The sequence below is a fragment of the Pinus tabuliformis genome, chromosome 9 (assembly GCF_031772625.1).
Source record: "Pinus tabuliformis cultivar Carrire ecotype Pingquan chromosome 9, CPIR1, whole genome shotgun sequence".
NCBI classification, from domain to species: Eukaryota; Viridiplantae; Streptophyta; class Pinopsida; order Pinales; family Pinaceae; genus Pinus; species Pinus tabuliformis.
Window position 1 is genome coordinate 1,388,231,237 of NC_142307.1, and position 20,268 is coordinate 1,388,251,504.

Here is a 20,268-nt window from a genome sequence, read left to right on the forward strand (position 1 = left end):
AAATATATTTATTTCAGTCCGTTTACTTGCACATTAGTGATGTTTGATGCTTTTTACTTCCATGCTTATATAGTAGTGTTTGGTTCATGTTAATTTAGCATTATTGCAAAGCATAGTTTCTTGGCAGTTAATTAGGAAATGGTGTGATTTAGCACTAAATTTCGGTCTTTTTCATTATTGTAGTAGAGTAGCTCTCCCTTAGAGTATATTTCCATTTCTTCCATCAAGAAACCAAGCTTCTTCTGACTCCATAGAAGTCTAGCTTGAAAATTCCAGTGGTCTTTCGCCAGCTAAACAGTGACAAAAGGCAGAACCATCACTTTTACTTGTGTATACATCACTGCCACCTCCAAGTTTGTACGAACCCCGGGTTGATCAAGTAAAGCTGGTAGCCCAGGAGTTGCAGCATTCTTGTTGCAATATTGGCGCTCATCAGTGTATACAACACTGTCACCTCCAAGTTTGTATGAACCCCGAGTTGAAGAAGTAAAGTTGGTAGCCCCAGGAGTTGCAGCATCCTTGCTGCAATATTGGTGCTTGCCAATTATTTATGTGGTTTTTCCCGTAAAACAACAAATTTTCCCCAAATTCCTCCTTAAATAGTCAAAATAGAAAGAAAGCTAACCTTTCAAATGCATAAAACTCCCATTGAAAGTGTTATCGATGACAATGCAGCTCCTCTGCAAAATCGCTCCAAACTTTTTAACAAGACCCAAAAGACTTGATGTGATGTGATAAATAGAAACAATGAATGTTATTTTATAGCGATGATTGTGGGTTTTCTTTAGCATTTCTTGAATGTGAGATTAAACTTAAAAGTAATATATATATATATATATATATATATATATATAGATATAATATTAAGGTTTAGGTTATTTTTTATTCATTGTGGGATAAAAATAAAATATTAATTATAAAAATTAATTTAGTTACATAGTCAATGTTAAATAATTTAAATAGAAAAAATATTTTAATTTCGAAGAAATGCATTAAACAAAAATTTCTATCAATATTTTGAATAGAAACTAGGGTGAAAATTTCAAGACCAAAAGTTTAGTAATATGTTTTCAAGTAAATTATAGATGAAAATTTTGGAGGGAAATATTTCAAAATTAAATTTTTTTGGGGGGGGAGGGGGGGGGTTTTCGGTGAAAGTTTTTGGGGGAAAACTTTGGAGGGAAAATTTTCAACGAAAAAATTTGGGGGGAAAACTTTAGAGGGAAATTTTCAATCTCTAAGTTATAAATTGTCAATGGGAGAGAGTGCATTTGTATCATTCGACATCTTCTAGTTGAAGGTCATGGATTCTTCTGATAGTGAAGTTTTTCTTTCTTTAGCATCAACATCTTCGTTATGCAACAACTCTATTCATTTTGTTGAATGTAACATGAATTATTTCACTATGAATAGAGAGACAAATTTTCCACTTGGCCTTAATCCTAAGGATGACGAGAGTAGCATTGATGAAGGGTAGCAAAACAAATTTCATGTGAAGAGAGAGTCAAATTTTCCACTTCCTCCTAATCCTAAGGGTTATGAAAGAACCACTCATGAAGGGGGGGGGGGCGGATGAATAATTTCTAGAGTCAAAGTTTCCACATAGTCCTAATCCTAAGGATTATGAGAGCACCACTGATGAAGGGAGGGATGAAGAATTTCCAAAGTCAAAGTTTCCACAGTCTTAATCCCAAGGATTATGAGAGCTGATGAAAGGGGGGATGAATAATTTACAGAGTCAAAATTTCCACATAGTCCTAATCTTAAGGATTATGAGAGCACCATTGATGAAGGAGGGGATGAGGAATTTGCAGAGTCAAAGTTTCTACATATTCCTAATCCTAAGGATTAAGAGAGCACCACTGATGAAGGCGGGGAATGAAGAATTTCTAGAGTCATATTTTCCACATAGTCTTAATCCTAAGGATTATGAGAGCACCACTAATGAAGGGGGGATGAAGAATTTCAAGAGTCAAATTTTCCACATAGTCCTTATCCTAAGGATTATGAGAGAACCATTAAGGAAGGAGAGGGCGAGGATGAACAAATTTCCAGTAAATATAGTTTCAAATTTTCTACTTAGTCCTAATCCTAAGGATTATGAGATAACCACTAAAGAAGGGGAGGATGAAGAATATCCATTAAATAGGAATTCAAGTTTCCACTTATTCATAATCCCAATGATTATGACACCACCACTGATGAAGGGGATGATGAAGAATTTCCTGCAAATGATAATTTGACTATGAATAGAGAGTCATATTTTCCACTTAGTCATAATCCTAAGGATTATGTGAGCACCAGTGATGAAGGGGAGGATGAAGATTTTCTTGCAAATGATAATTTTAGAGGCATAGATGTGAATAATGCATTTTCTCTGAGTGAGTGTTTCAAAGGCAGTCATGGTGATGATGAATTGAATCCTCCAAGGGAGGTTTTCAAAAGCAGGGATGAATATGGTGGAAAATTTCATCTCAGTCGGGATTTCAAAAGTGCAAATTTTGGTAGTGAATAATTTCCTTCAAGTGAGGATGGTAATGAATATTTTCCAAGAAATGATGGTGATGAATTTTCTAACTATGTTCAAAATGATCATAGTCAGTATAATATTCCTCCTAATGATGATGAAAATGCTTCTACACAGAATAATGAAATGAAGGAGATGTTGCAAGAAAATATTGCTTCTAAGAGTAGGAGTAGACCTTTTCATATCAATCCAAAATATTCCAGTTATACAAGGTTTAGGATAGAATATCTCACAAGTAGAAGTTTTATTCGTGATCTGATTTCAAGTGAATGTTGTCAAAATGATTGCTTGAAACATATGGATTTCAAGATTTCTTTAGATCGAAGGAAGAAATATTTGTCAATGAATAAAAACATGCAAAATTCATTTTTAATGGGTTGCATGCAATCTACACTAGCAGGTTATGATTATCATACGGGGAATGTATTGATCTGTAGAAAGGCTTTCAAAATGTTGCATTCAATTGGTAATTTTCATCTGTCAAGAATCCAAGAAAGACTGGAAAATGGTCCTACATATTATTCATAAGTACGTTATAAAAGAGAGGTTGGACCATCAACAATTACTGCAATGTCATGGATGAAAGAATTTTTTTCAAAACATGGAGAGTGTATGCCAAATAAAGACACAATACATATTCCAGATAATTTCTCAAGACAATAAATCTACAACTTATACAAAGAATATGCAAAAGGTGTTGAAGGAGATGGTAATTTTATTACATATTCATATTTTACAAGGATATGGAAGAACAAATTCAATAATGTTTGTATTCCTAAGAAGACAAGGATGGGGGTTTGCAGTACATGTGCTTCTCTTAAATAAAAAAGGGATAAATGTCAAGGGGCAGAAAGAGGTATGCATTCATAACATTATTTTTTTTAATTGGATACTTATCAACTATGAAAATATATTTATTAATAGATTTCTTTTATTTTATGTGCAGATTCATTGTCAAAGCACTTCAAGAGCATCACAATTAGCGAAATAGTGAAAGACAACAATTGTATAAGCATCGAAAAAAGTGTTTTGATAATTCAAATAAATATTTGGGTTTGATAATTGATGGTATGGAGAAAAAGAAAAAACTTCTACCACATTTTGTCCACATACCAAAAAATTTACAGGAAGAAAATTGTATTCAATTTCTCTTGGCTGGCTGTATGGTCTTTAATGGGAAGATGTTGCCAAGGGTTTACTTCATAGCTCCAAACATTCATAATGATGTAAATCTTACCATAACTATAATCCATGGTGTGCTTTCTCAATGGTCTGGTATTCTTCTAGAAGATTTGTATCTGCAATTGGACAACACAAGCGTGGAAACAAAAATCAAGTTCTTTTTGGATATCTAAACATGCTTGTTCAATTGGGAATTTTTAAAAAGGTAAAGGTTGGTTTCCTTCTTGTTGGGCACCCTTATGACCATATTGATCAGATGTTTAGTCATTTTTCAGTAACATTGAGGAGCAAGGATGTTGGGAGCCTGCCATCATTAATTGAATGTATTAAGAAATCATACATTTCGGAGCCTGTTTTTCATGTGCTAGAAGAAACTATTGACATACAAAGGTTTATTTTGGGATTGCATGGTGAGGAAAAATGCATTGAAAAAAATAATAACATTAGCTTCCAGCATCAATTTCATATCAAAAAAATTGATGGAAAAACAATTATATGGGGCAAGAAGTATTCAGTTGTTGCAAAATTGGGTCCGTCATCAGGTTTAGCGTTTTTGAAGTTCATTCCAGATCTTTCAATATTTGCATCAAAGATAATATCATTACAATCAGTTGTTGAACTCCATAATGCACGAAGGCATAAGAGAGAGATAAATTATTCTAAATACCTAGAATAAATAAAAATATGTATTAGAGATACATATGAGTACTTTGATGTTGTTGATTTAGTTTGGTGGGAGTCTTCTTTCAATGATCAAAGTGATATAATTTCAATATTAGGAAATGAATATACACTTTTTAAGACTCAATTTATTTGGCCTCAAAATATACCAAATGAATAGGAGGAAAGAAACATTGTTGAACGACAACAATCTCAAGGCATTATCGATTCTCAACAGGAAGAGGAAAGAGAAATCTATATTGGTTCTAGAAGATCACATGCACAATGTGAAGCCATGGAATACCTTTACAAGGGTTATGTGTAGGATGTTAAGGAGGGTTGCATGATAGCAGTATTAGAATATGGAGATCCACTTGGTTATCCATTTTGGGTTGCGAAGGTTATAAAATTCATTAAAAAAATGAAGATATTACAGTTTTAAGGTACATTGGTATGCCACAAATAACCACCCATTCAATGGTGTGTACACGCCAAAGATGGTAGTTGATAAACATATTCGCAGAAAGAGAAAAAGAAAGGGTAAAAATATAAATGTCGCCGCACAGACCTCTTAAAATTGGAGGATGTTGACATACTTGTCTATCACTTCAATTTAATAAAGGGAGGAACTCTTTGCTTCAAGTCCATAGATTTTTTGAAGAAATTACTACCAGAAAGAAGAGTTGAGATGGGATTTTGCTGAACCTAGTTGTAGATCTAGAAGACTTTTGAAACCTGAAATGGTGGGCATGCATGTGACTCAGATGGGGCTCTAGTTGATGAAAGAGAAGAATATGGATCATATTTGTTTGCATCTAGTCATTCATCTGAAGATGTAGATCTTGATGGTGTGCTAGATCCTATCGATGATTTTGAATAAATGTCTAAGACATTTTATGTAAATGATGTTTGCATGGTAACTTGAAATAAATATTTTTACTTCCATATGATCTTACATGAAGTTATGAGTCATTTCTATGTTTGTTGGATTATATGTTTTAATTATGAAGAATTCATCTCTTTAGAGATGTTTGCATGGTAACTTGAAATAAATATTTTGACTTCCATATGATCTTACATGAAGTTATGAGTCATTTCTATGTTTGTTGGATTATATGTTTTAATTATGAATAATACATATCTTTAGAGATGTTTGCATGGTAACTTGAAATAAATATTTTGACTTCCATATGATCTTACATGAAGTTATGAGTCATTTCTATGTTTGTTGGATTTAATGTTTTAATTAAAAGGAATTCATATCTTTAGAGATGTTTGCATGGTAACTTGAAATAAATATTTTGACTTCCATATGATCTTACATGAAGTTATGGGTCATTTCTATGTTTGTTGGATTATATGCTTTAATTATGAAGAATTCATCTCTTTAGAATATCCACAATGCAATCAAGGGGGCTTCACTGGGGGAGAAATATCATACCACGTGGGTTCATATTGGGGGATATATATTGAATAAAAAATGACATAATATATTGGGGGATATATAGGGGGTAAAGGATTTTCATATTAGCAAATATAAAAAATGGAGCTTAAAGTTAATGAGAAAATATAAAGGGGTTGTTACACAATATTTTGTCACACCTCCTGCACTTCCCTGTAATATACACTAAAGTGCCCGAAACATGATCATTATACAATATACTCATCAATGTGTATAACTCATATCCCTTCTTTAACTTTTCCTAGAAAATATCTAGAGCTTTTCCTGAAGAAATAGCTCATGAAACCCTAAAATGAGAATCATCGCCCTTATGAAGCTCAAAACCGCGATGATCGCCTGTTGCACCTTGTTAATCTAACGATGGCATCATTCCATTCTCTCTCATACCTGTGATGGTATTAAAAAGGAAGTTTTCCCAAAGAGGGTGAGAAGTTTTGATCTAGAAGCTTCCAGAGTGGCGAGCTAGAGGTGGTTTCGCATAGATGAGGTTGAATCCTCATAATTTGGCCTCTTGGTCTCATCCCTATGAGCTACCTACTTAAGATGTGGGCCTAATCCTATCTTTGGAGAAGGTATAACTCACTCTCCTAGACTATAAATTTCCCCTGTACCATTCCCAAATGGTTGATCTATGTCCATTTTCACCCTTATGTTGAGCTTGTGCTTAGAGGTTATTCATTAGACTTGGAGAAGGAGTGCTGGAGAGTTTCTTGGCTTGGACTTGGATTACCACTCAAGGAGATCCTTTCAACATCAAGGCTATGGTTGTAAGCTTCCCCTTTATTCTTTAAATAATAATACAACTACTGGTTCATCTTCCCAAAATATATATATGTTCATGTATGTATTGGTTTGGCATTCCTTGATTAGCTAAATATATTATTATTGGATTTTCTATTGGTTTTGGCATGCTTTGTTGTCTCTTGGTTGTTTGTGCAGGTACATATGCATTGAAAGAAGCAGGAATAATTCCTTGACACAAGCAGTTCGAGGATCTCAACAAAGGAAATCAGATTAGCATCAGAGCAAGGTAGGCCTTCTCTCTTGTTATATTTTGCAATCATAGTCTAGGAAGATGTCTAGTTGATTGTCCCTTCAGTTGCTAGACCCCTTCATTGGGCTAGAGGGATCGTCTATATCTGCAGAGAGGATTAACCTTGTCAACAAAATGGTGACTTAGCTAGGGAGCCTATGACCCTTTCCTTCCTTTCCTTCACCTTGTATTTTGACGAGTTTGGTCAACCATTGATTTTTAGACTTCATTGCTTGTTTGTAGTAAGTGTCATTGCTTGGTAGATGTTTGAAGATTGTTAACTTGAGTTGTTTTTGAAAATTTAGTTGACGGGAAACATCATTGCTGCGATGCATATTGACATTTCCATTAAACTAGGAATTGTCAAGAACATCCATATAGGGGTTTCTTGTTCTCCAGATGAGATCAAAATCTATACTCATCTTTTTAAATAATTCTGAGACGTTTTCACTTAGTCATACGAGGAGATGTCTAGTATTGATCCAACCATAGTGGTGCATGAGATCCCGACATATCCTAGTGCTAAGATTGTTCGACAACAACTTCACCCTATGCACCTTCGAAAGGTTATTGTTATTAAAGAAGAAGTAGAAAATATTTTGAAAGCAGGTTTCATTTATCCTATTCCATTGATGGATTGGGTATCCAATATCGTCGTTGTTTCCAAAAAGCATGGCATGATACATGATTGTGTTGATTACCACGATATCAACCACATGTGTCCTAAAGAAAATTATCCTACTCCCTTTATCAACCAGATCATCGACGAATGCACAGGGAGTGAGATTTTTTCTTTCATGGATGGCTTTTCGACCGGATTAACATTTCACCCATCGATCAGCATAAAACAACTTTATCTGTCCTTGGGGTACCTTCGCGTAAAAAAATCTTCCTTTCGATCTGAAGAATGTTGGTGTCACTTTTCAGCGAGCAATGTCCTATGCATTCCATGATATTCAACATATTGTTCATCCATACCTCGACGACTTGCCTGCTCGTTCGGCTAAACATCATGACCATCCGGAGCACTTAAGAGTTATCTTTTTACGATGTCAGCATTATAATATCTGTCTCAATCCACACAACTGCCTGTTTTGTGTCGATTTCGGTCGGCTCTTACGTTTTATTGTGTCTCATGAATGGATCATGATTGATCCTTTGAAAGTTGAGGCCATAGTCAATCTACGCCCTCCTTCATCACTATTGCAATTGCAGAGCTTGCAGGGAAAAGATAATTTTCTCCGTCGATTTGTCCCGAATTACACCGAAATCTCCAAAGGTTATACTCGCTTACTTAAGAAGGGGATCCCTTTTATTTGGGATGAATTTGCTCAAGAATCCTTCGATGCTTTAAAGAAAGCCCTGATTAGTGCTCCTTTACTCCATCCACCTCATTACTGCCACAATTATTTCCTGTATTTAGTTTTAACTGATAACACCATTACTATGGTGTTAGTTCAAGACAGTGATGATGGAAATGAGCACGCAGTTTATTATTTAAGCCAGAATATTCTTGATACTGAGTCTTGAGATGCTCATGTTAAGAAGCTTGCTTTGGTAGCGTTTCATGTCATCCAAAGGTTTCGACACTATATCCTTTTAAGGAAAACCACTATAATTTCTGATTAAAACCCCATGACATATATACTAACTCGTTAATTGCTGGGGGGTAAATACTCCAAATGGATCGTCATCCTACAGGAGTTTGATTTGGAATTCAATGCTGCCAAATCAAAGAAATCGCTTGTCTTTGCTGAGTTAATCTGTGCTCTTCTGTCTGCAAGCACCTCAACCGATTTTACTGAGTAGATACCCAATGAAACACTATTTTTGATAAGCACTCTTGACTCCTGGTATGGAGACATTATTGTTTATCTCCAAACCCAGACCTTCCGGTCTGAGTTGTCCCGATCGGACTAGCACCAGATCCAACATCAATACCCAACCTTATCAAATCCTTGGTGATACCTTGTATCAGTTCAATGTGGACTCTGTCTTTCGTAGATGTCTCACCCTTGAAGATGTTGAGTGGGTCCTAAATGATTGCCACTCTGGTGCCTATGGTGGTCATATGTCTGGATATGCCACTACTCAAAAGATCCTTTGCGTCGGTTATTTCTGGCCTTTTATCTTCAAATATTGCATTCTCGCTGTCTAAAAATGCAATGAATTCCAGATTTTCAACCGCAAACAGTGCGCCCTACCCACACCCCTACACCTAGTAATTACCATTGGCCCATTTTCCAAATGGGGCATTGATTTCATGACCTGTAACCCTCGCTTGGCCGGGGGCATGGTTATATCGTCATCGTCGTCGACTATTTTATGAAATGGGTCGAGGCAATGCCAACATACAATGTTGACGATATTACTGTCGTGCAATTCCTTTTTAACCACGTTATAGCACGTTTTGATGTCCCTCAAGCTATCATGACTGAACATGGATCACATTTTCGTCAGCACATGATGGCAGGGTTAACTGCTCAGTTGGGCCTTCGACATGATAGCTCGACTCCATATTATCCGCAGGGAAATGGCCAAGTTGAAGCAGTCAATAAGGTTTTGATTACTATGCTTTAGCGAACCATTGGGAAGCACAGAAAAGACTGGAATTTAATGCTTTTCTCATCTCTTTGGGCTTACCGAACCTCTGCTAAGATGGCCACTGGATTCACTCCGTTCCAGCTGGTGTATGGTTTAGAGGCAACTCTTCCAATCGAATGCAAAATCCCTTCGCTTAAGCTAGCTATCGAACTTCTTCTGAATACCTTGCCTGAAGAGGAGCAACTACTATATCTTGAGAGACTCGATGAGACTCGTCGCATTGTTGCGATGGTCATCGAAGCTCAAAAGAAACAAGTCAAAGCTCATTTTTACCAAACCATTTCTCCTTGTACTTTCGCTGAAGGAGACTTGGTCTTTCTTTATGATCAAGCCAACGATAGGTTGGGGGCAAGCAAGTTCGAACCTACGTGGAATGGGCCCTACATTGTAAAACGTGTCTTACAAAAAAGTGCCTATGAGCTATGTGATTATGAGGGAAATGCATTGTCACAACCCCGTAATGGGTTGTATCTCAAAAAGTATTATGCGTGAAATTCGTATTATAACTTTTGTACATTAGTGTGTTAATTAATAAGTGTGCATTTTGTTTTTTTGGTGTGTTTGTTTGCTTTGCAGATATATGTTTTTATGCTTACCCTGTGTTCCACTCAGTTTGCAGATGTTATCGCGTCATTTCATTGGTTTGTTGATGGTGCTTGTCGTAGCACACGGAACCTCTCATCTGCGGCATGGGTACTCTATGACCCTAATGACAAGTTGTTTAACTTACAAGGTATTTTCCTTGGTCGAACAACCAATAATATCGTTGAGTATAGTGCAGTTATTGAACTCTTGTTAGAAGCAGTTGCTCTTGGCATTAGGGATTTAGTTGCTAAGATGGATTCATAGCTCGTTGTGTTACAATTGAATAATCAATATTCAGTAAGAAATCCACAAATATTGCGTATGTATCTACGTGTTAGATTGCCGAAAAGAAATTTTGATTACATTATATATCAACATATTCCACGTAATTTAAATACATTAACTAATGAATTAGCAAATTTTGTTCTTGATAAACATTTGCGTCATTTGTAAAACTGAATCATGTTATGAACACATAAGTAGAAATAAAACATGCACACATACACACACAGATATATATATATATATATATATATATATATATATATATATATATATATCACGTCTGTCAGAGTGTTTACATCAAAATGTAAAAAAATAGAGTGTTCTGAGACACTTGGCTTTCAAAGCCTACAAAATGTGTAAAAGACTAGAAGAACTATCAAACTGCGTGGTGCTCATGGTAGCACGCAACTTCTATGATCACTCGGCCTAACAACCAACACAGTCTTGCAGAGACTCCAACTGTATGTCTCTACCAACGCAGTGGAACATCGTCGATGGTGGCATAATCTGGAACCCCTCGGGTGATTGCCTCCAAATTACGCTCCATCTCGGTTAAGGGGTGATGAGCGCCAGTATTGCAGCAAGAATGCTGCAACCCTTCGGCTACCAGCTTTACTTTGTCAACCCGGGGTTTGTACAAACTTGGAGGCGGCAGTGTTGTATACACAAGTAAAAGTGATGGTTTTGCCTTTTGTCACAGTTCACCTGGTGAGAGACCACTGGGGTTTTCAAGCCAGACTTCTATGGAGTTAGAAGAAGCTTGGTTTCTTGATGGAAGAAAGGGAAATCTACTCTAAGGGAGATCTACTCTACTGTAATAATGGAAAAGACCAAAATTCAATGCTAAATCACACCATTTCCTAATTAACTACCAAGAAATTATTCTTTGCAGTAATGCTAAATTAACATGAACCAAATGCTACTATCTAAGAATGGAAGTAAGAAGCATCAAACATCACTAATTTGCAAGTAAAGGGACTGAAATAAATCTGTTTTTGTATTTTTGTCTTTTCATGCAAAATCAAGTATGCAAACTAATTTCTTTTGGTGATGTGGCAGGTGAACTAAGGATGTTAGAGGATGGTTGGAAGGGTTAGGAGATGGTTGGATGGTTTGGGAGACCCTTGGGGGGCTTTTGGTAACTTCCTAGAGGTTTTCCCTCAATTCGACCTTAAAACAGGTCATTTCAGGAAAACCTACAGGATGTACTAGAAACCTACAGGATTCCCAATAAACCTACAAGATACAACTGAGAGAAAAATGGAAGGCGTTGGGGATGATGGAAGGCTTAGAGAAGGTGGCATATGAGTGGAATGAAGTGAGGAAAGGTATAGGATCACTCAGAAGTCAACAACAAAGATAGAGGGTGGTTGGATTCGTTCAATGTGCTTGGAAGAATTTCTATGAAAAATGATGAAAACTAGTGAAATCAATGGTGAAAACAAGGAATGACTATGGTGGATGGAGTGTAAGGTGGTTGTTGGCTATGAAGTCTTTGTCTCCTCCTAAAGCACCTGCTTTTCATAACACATTTATAATTCCCAAAAAGCTATGTAAACCAAAAGCATTCTCATAAGCTAGAAAAGCATAATTAATGAACTAACTGCCTACATGATGCATGAGGAAATTTGTTAAAAGGAATGAAAGCATGGATGAGATCTACTGCAAGAGTGAAGATAGAAGAGATGGCAATGATTTCCTACTTTGAAAAACTGATCAAATGCTAACTTAAATACAGTAAACTCTAAAGCTTATGCAAGAAATAGAAATCTGTGTTTTTGGGGCTGCATAAGGGTCCCTTCCTCAAATCATGATCCCAAAGGGAGGAAATTAGGCCAAGACACCCACTGGAAACCTTGTGGTACTCTTTTTATCCCTGCTAACCTGCTACTAAAGCAAGGCACAAATGGAAGCAAACTAATAAACAATTAATCCAATCTACACTATTTGCAATGAAAACACATGTAAAAGCAATTTAACAATGAAGCTATGAGACTCATCTAAACATACAGATACAAGAAAGAGGAGCCTTTCCTACTAGGGTTGGGCCCTAACCCAAGAGCTTCAGCCCTTTGAGTTAACTCAGTGCTAGCTCAAAACAAAACTCATTCTTATTACCAAAACAGAAAATTACATCAATAAAACTTTCACAAGTTTGGAGCTCTAAAATAGCTTAGATTTTTACAAAAAAAAAATCGAATTCTAATGAGGCTTTAGTCCTATCCACTTATACAACTAAATTCCCCAATGACTTCCTTAAAATTAGGGAGGCTCGGCTCCCAAACTTGAGATAAACTAGCTCTTTGTCTCGCACTTGCTCCACTGCCTTCTAATCCTCATGGCTTGGTTGCTTGCACTCCAAGCTAGTGTGATGGATGGAGGAATATTTGACTAGGGGAGAAGTAAATGAGGATGATTTACCTCCTAAAATCCCCCTCCCTTGTCCCATTCGAGTTTTAACCTTAGTATTTGCCAAAATTCCTTGATTTTCTCCTTCAATCCTGCATTCAATGCATATTAGTCCACTAGGCATAATATCCAACTCTAACTCATCTCATAAACAAAATATAATCAAAAACATGAAATAATTTGTGATAAAAGTTGGTTTAACTAAGCTAGGAGGTGAATTAAGGCCCATATAATTACCCAATGATGAGGCTCATCAAGGGGTCAGCCCCTTCCTCGTAGTCTGCAGCCACTATCAGATGGGCAGCTCGTCGTGCTATTGGCGACATGCCTTGTGGTATCTCTGGTTCCACATCTACACATTTATCATAAGTTGAGTCTTAGGTTACATTCTCATAAAAATCATAAAAACTTGAAAAAATTCAAAAATCAAGTTTTTACCTGCATCAGTCCACTGTTCGCCTGGTGGCAGAGGTAGATCTAGATCCCCTCTGAAATCTGTGCCGGCATAAGCATAGTCATCCACCATAAGTAATTGGTGTTCAAGCCAAGAAAAAAATTGTGGTGGGTAGTGCATATGTTGGTCCGTGCCTGCTCGAGGCATGAGCTGGCTCCATCTCACAAGCCTCAGATCTTGGGGGGTAGGATGTGGTACTTCTGCCAATTGATACCAAAAGAGCGATATTTACTCCAAGAAGAAGGTCACTAGTATGGAACCAAACCCGAAATGCTTCAGGTGTTCGTGCTTACCCTTGGTCAGTTGGCACTTCATGTTCGCCAAAAGACCTCCACACCAGTTGAAGATGGTGGGGGTAAAACAAGAAATAGTGTACTAAAACTAAGACTTGGAAGCCTCATGAAGGGCTTGTGTGCCAAATAAACACTCCATGGTGAACAATATTGTTCTTAGAACGAGGTTATTGGTGATTTTTGCAATATTCACCTTACCTTCGTTGGTTATCTCGGCTCTAGGGCAGTATCTATGGACTAAAATTCTGGTACTCTCACCTCCTTGGCGAGATCCAAAGAGTTGAATAGCTTCTCCTCAACGGGATAATCTCGTGATGAAATAGATGTCCATTCCTCCAATTCCAGTTCTTGCCCTTTGATGATGAAGATCTCTCGATCTACATCCCAAAGGCTGATCAAATAAGGTAGCAACTCCATCTATGCCCTCAACCCTGTGGTCTGAAAGAATTTCAGTAGGCCACAATCCCTCAAAGCATTTATGCATGCCGGATCTTGAGATGCTTGGTGATCCTCGGCCTCATGGCCTCTTTCTTTCCACTCTAGGACCATATTTCTCCTAAAAACAACATTTAAACACTTTTTAATGCCTTTTCCATGGAAAAAAATCAACATTTTTTTCTTTTAAATGAGTTTTTAATCTTCAAAAATCACTCTCAGCACCATCGTGCAAGCCTTTGGGCTCAAGCGCAACCATCGTGGGTTCGATGACCATACCCGCGATGGTCGCCGATGACCTAAATTTTAAAAATCCTCTTTTCTAGCTTAAAATTCACCGTTAAAATTGCATAAAAGGGTAATGAAATGCAAGAGCAGGGATGAGGCTCTTACCTGACGTAGACAGATTGTGAATCGGTACCCCGAATCTCTTGCAGCATCCACTGGAAAATCAAGGAAATTAAGGCGCAAAAACACTTTCAGAGCTCAGTTTGGTAAAATGGTAAAAAATGAAATTACTTTTTCCTATTTATAAGTTTTGAAAGTCATTTTGTCAAATATTTTTGTAATATTTTAATATTTTCTCAATATCAATGATGGGTGTGTTTCTTGTGCAGTTACAAGAACCTTCAATGTGAACAGTGATCATTATTGACAATTCTAGGAGTTTTATTTTATCTCTTTTTCATACTCCTTAAATAAATGAAAAGGAACCCCCCTGGAGTCATCTTTCAGCTCTTTTCTGACTCTCGAAAATTGAAAAGATTGTCAAGTACTTGTCATTTTGAACTCGTGAAAGTAAATGAATCAACGTCACCTCAGTATATGTTTACTCCTTTTTCGGGCTGAGACTGATTGTTTACAAAAAAGTTACACCTTGGTCGACATGATTAAGAGGCTCCCTCGGATATTGTTTTCTACCTTTTCGGGTTCAAGAGAAAAATTACAAAAATGGACATGATGGAGTTTTCTTTTTCATTTTCTTATGAACCAGCTCACAAAAAGATATAAAAGATAGATCAACGCCTTAGAATTCAGCATCTTCGAGGGGGCAACCTCCTTTACATTACACAAACGACCAATTCTTAGATGATTCAAATGACAAAACCTCCTTTCTATATATAGGAGTCTAAGGAGTCACAATATAACCCTGCCGACCTAACAATAATAATATAAAGGCACAAAAATAACAATAGAGGGATTATATGGGGCACAATAATAACAATATGGGGGCAATAAGGGCACAACAATATTAATAAGGAATACAACTACAATAGTAATGGGGTAATCACTAGTATTATAGGGACCTAACATCCCCCTCTCCTTAAAAAAAGTGTTGTCCTCGACGCTTGAGTAGTTCTGGATGCTTCTATATAAAATTCTCATCCTCCCATGTGGAATCTTCAGCGGATAAGTTCTTCCACTTGATGAGATACTCTGAAATTGATCGATTTCGTAGCTGTCAAGTTCTTGTTTCTGTGACTGCTTCCAATTCCAATATAATTTTTCCTTCCTCGTCAAGTTCTGGCAATATTGTTTGAACTGGGAGCTTGTCGCCTATAACCTTCTTTAAACATGAAACATGGAAAACTGGGTGCACTCGAGAAGCTGCAGGAAGCTCCAATTTGTATGTCATAGTACCAATCTTTTGCAACACCTTGTACAGACCATAATACTTTGGTGATAATTTATTATCCTTCTTAGCTTGCTTGAGAGACATTTGTTTATATGGTTGTAGTTGTAGGAATACCCAATCACCTACATCAAAACTTCTTTCACTGCGATGTTGATCTGCCTATTGTTTCATTCTATTATGCGCCAACATGAGGTTATCCTTTAAGAGTTGGAGGACTTGTTGTTGATGCTCGATGTGATGTTCCACTGCTTGAACCTTAGAATTTTCTCTTAAATATGATGTGATGGATGGTGGCTGATATCCATAAAGTGCCATAAATGGGGTCATTTTTGTTGTTGTATGGAAGGAAGTGTTATACCACCATTCATCCAGGGGCAACCATTTGACCCATTGTGTCTGTTTATTAGATACAAAGCAAAGAATATATCCTTCCAAACATTTGTTTACTATCTCAGTTTGCCCATCAGATTGAGGATGATAAGATGAGCTATGAGCTAACTGAGTACCGAGACAAGAAGATATTTTTGTCCAAAAATTTCCAGTGAAAATGGGATCTCTGTCACTTACAATAATCTTTGGGTTTCCATGTAGCTTTTGAATTGTTTTCATAAATGCAGTAGAAACTGTACTGGCTTTAAATGGATGTGATAATGCACAAAGTGTGCATACTTGGTAAGTCTGTCAACTACCACCATGATGACACTCTTTCCCTCAGACTTGGGTAAACCTGTGATAAAATCCATTGAAACCTCCTCCCAATGTTGGCTTGGAATGGATAAAGGTTGTAATAGACTTGGGGTCTTAATTGTTTCAACTTTATTTTGTTGGCAAACCAAACATTCTGTCACAAACTTTTGAATATCCAATTTAAGGCCATCCCAAAAAAATTCCTTCTTAACCCTGTGGTAAGTTTTTAAAAATCCTGAGTGCCCTCCTAAGGGAGAAGTGTGTAATTCCATAAGAATCTTTTGTTTGAGTTGAGAATTATTACAGAGGTATAAGCGATCTTTGTACCATAACGAATCATTTTGCCAGCTAAATGTATCAGATGTACTGGAATCTTGTTGTAACTTTCGAATAAGTGCCCACACTTCTTCATCATTCTTCCATTCCTCCCTTGCTTTGTTTATCCAATCTGGTTGGATAATAGAAATGGTGCACAACAATGCTTCCACATCCTCATCCTTTCTTGAGAGTGCATCTGCCACCACATTTTGCTTCCCTTTTTTGTAGATGATTTCAAGGTCATAACCCAACATCTTTGTGACCCAATTTTGTTGCTCTTCAGAGGATAATCTTTGTTCTAAAAAGTATTTAAGGCTATCATGATCCGTTTTTACCTTGAAGTGTCTTCCCATTAGGTAGGGTCGCCATTTCTTAGGTGCATGTAGTATTGCCAACATTTCCTTCTCATAAATAGCTTTGTGTAAAAAATTTCCCTTGATTGGACAACTTTCAAAAGAAATGGGTCTTTCATCTTGCATTAAAACAACACCAATTCCATTTCCTGAAGCATCACATTCCACAATAAAGGTTTTTGTGAAGTCTAGTGTAGCTAAGACCGGTGCTTGGCACATTGCCTCTTTAAGATGTTTGAAGGCCTTTGTTGCTTCTAGAGTCCATGAAAATGCATTTTTCTTCAATAATGTTGTTAGAGGTGCTGCTATTCTCCCATAATTCTTAACAAACTTGCGATAATACCCTGTCCACCCGAGAAATCCTCGCAAATGCTTTATGTACATGGGGATTTTCCATTCCTTAATGGCTTTAATTTTGCTAGGGTCTACCTTAACTCCTTCATGAGATACAATATGACCCAGATATTCCACCTCTTGTACTCCAAAGAAACATTTGGATCTTTTTGCATATAATTGTTTCTCCTCCAATAGTTGTAGCACCCTGTCAACATGTTCAACATGATCCTTCCAAGATTTGTTGTAGATTAGAGTATCATCAAAAAATACTAACACAATTTTTCTAAGGAAGGGTTTGAAAATGGAATTCATTAAACCTTGAAATGTAGAAGGTGCATTGGTAAGGCCAAAAGGCATAACCAAAAATTCATAATGACCCTCATGAGTTCTAAATGCTGTTTTCGGAATGTCCTCAGTCTTCATTCTGATTTGATGATATCCTGAACGAAGAGTTAACTTGGTGAAGTAGATTGATCCATGCAATTCATCTAGTAATTCATCAATGACAGGAATTGGAAACTTATCTTTAATAGTGAGCTTGTTGAGCTCCCTATAATCTAAACACATGCGCCATGATCCATCCTTCTTGTGCACCAATACTACTGGAGCAGAGAAAGAACTTTGACTAGGTTGAATTATACCAGCCTCTAGCATTTCTGCAACCATACGTTCAATTTCACTCTTTTGGGCATAGGGATATTTGTACGGCCTGATGTTTGGAGGCACACTTCTTGGAATCAGATGAATAGCATGATCATGATCACGAATAGGTGGGAGACCTTTAGGAGTCTCAAATACCTTGGAATGATTGTCCAAGGATTTTTGGAGATCTGGAGAAACAGATGATTTCGATGTGGAAACATCTAGCGAACATAATTATGCAATTACACCTCTTTGTTCGTTTTTTAGAAGCTTTGTCATACCATTAAAGCTGATTATCTTTCTCGGTTTCCCTACAATACCCCTTAATTCAACTTCCTTTCCTTCCGCAGAAAATTTCATGAAAAGTTCTTGAAAATTAAAAGCTATTGTACCCAAGGATTGTAGCCATTGGACTCCTAGTACAACATCAACACCTCCCATTGGAATGGAAAGCATTGGGCTAGTCAATACATATTCTCCTATGGATAGCTTGATATTATGGCACTTTCCAGAGCAATTTATCATTCCTCCATTTGCAACCATCACTTGACACTCTGGTGCTGGATATAGGAAGCAATTCAATTCTTTTGCTATCTTACAATGAATAAAATTGTGGGTACTTCCTGAATCAATCAACACTATTACCTTTTTCTTCTTGATTTGTCCTTCCATATTGATGGTTTGAGGAGTGGTAATTCCAACCAATGCATTACAAGATATGGTCGGATTCATTTCTTCTTTATCTAGGCTTTGTTCCTGGAGTATATTCTCTTCTTTTAACCTTTCTTACTCCTTTTCTTCTTCCTCTTCACAATATATGTAGAATAATTTCTTCTCAGCACACTTATGACCTTTAGTGTATTTGCTATCACAACTGTAACAAAGCCCTTTTGCTCTTTTTTCTTCCAATTGTTGCGGCGTCAACCTTATAGGTTGTGGAAGACTATGGGAAACAACACTTCCATCTTTATAGTTGTGAGTGGTATGCTTCTTGGTTGCCATAATTTTGCTTTCCATTTTTCTTGCTAACCTGAATGCCTTCTCTAATGAATCAGGTTCCCAAAGGAAAACATCATGTTGGATATTATCTTTTAAAGTCCCTATGAACACATCAATCCTATGCTCCTCTGGAATATTTTTACCCTTATGTTCAATTCTTGGAACTCCTAAATGTGCTCCATTATTGAACCCTTTTGTTTGAGACTTATCAATTGGCTAAAAAAAGTGTTGCTTTTTGTATCCTCATAATGTGTTGTTAATTCTTCCGTAAAAATTTCCCAAGTGATAATTTGTTTACGAGAGCAAAGCCATTGATACCATACAAACTGATTTGGTTCCAAATATAAAGTTGCAATACGTACCTTTTGTGTGTTTTGCACATTATTGAGATCGAAAAATTGCTCCATTTGTAATTTCCATGTTGCGGGATCCTTGCCATCAAACTTCCTCATATCGATTTTTGGAATATGGTGGATCTTCGATCCAATATTAGAGTCTATGAAATCATGATTAACATTTCTTTTGTTCGCATCATGAGTTTCCTTTACTACCCTTTCACCATTAGTAAGTATTTCTTGCAGAAAATTTGTCAAATTTGTCTTCAAATCTGCCATGCCTGTCTTCAAATCTGTCTTCAAATCATCCATCTTAGCTTCCATGCCCTTTACCTTAAAATCCATGCCATTATCTTAGCTTTTGTTAGCTTTTATGAGAGTGACATTTGTTGCACTTGGTCTTGTAATTTTGATATATCATGTAGCATTTCTTCCTCTTCTTCATGAGTCATGCTAGAGCTTTCAAGTTGCTTACTAGGTGTTTGCATTTTCTTTCCTTGAGGAATCAGTTACCGATAATAATGCTCTACTATGCCCTTTGAATTCCTTCAAAATAATTTTTCAAACCAATCTTAAGCAAAATTTTAAAAAATCAACACACATTATTTCACTTTGTAGGAGCTCGATATTGCCTCTGATGTATCTCTGTAATTTCAGATCATCCAGTTCTAAAATTGTGACCTACAGTATCCCTTTGTGTCCTCTTTCCAATGCCACCAATCTGATCCAAATTGGATTCTCCAAGGAAGAGTTATGCCAAATCTCCCACAGTGACCTGATTATAGACTAGTTTAGTAGAGAGAACTTGTACAATGTGCCATGTGTCCCTGTTTCGACCTTTGGCTCTGAAAAATATATACAAGAAACTACAGTCTGTCCTCTTTTTGTACCTTCTTACAAAATTTCAATCCGATGCTCAGAGAGAAAGTTATGACGATTTTCCCCAGGTCATCTTTTTGTAATGTAATTCAGGAGTCTACAAAAAGACCAACTTCCTCAGATCATATCTCCGCAAATATAGTGCGAAAAGCTC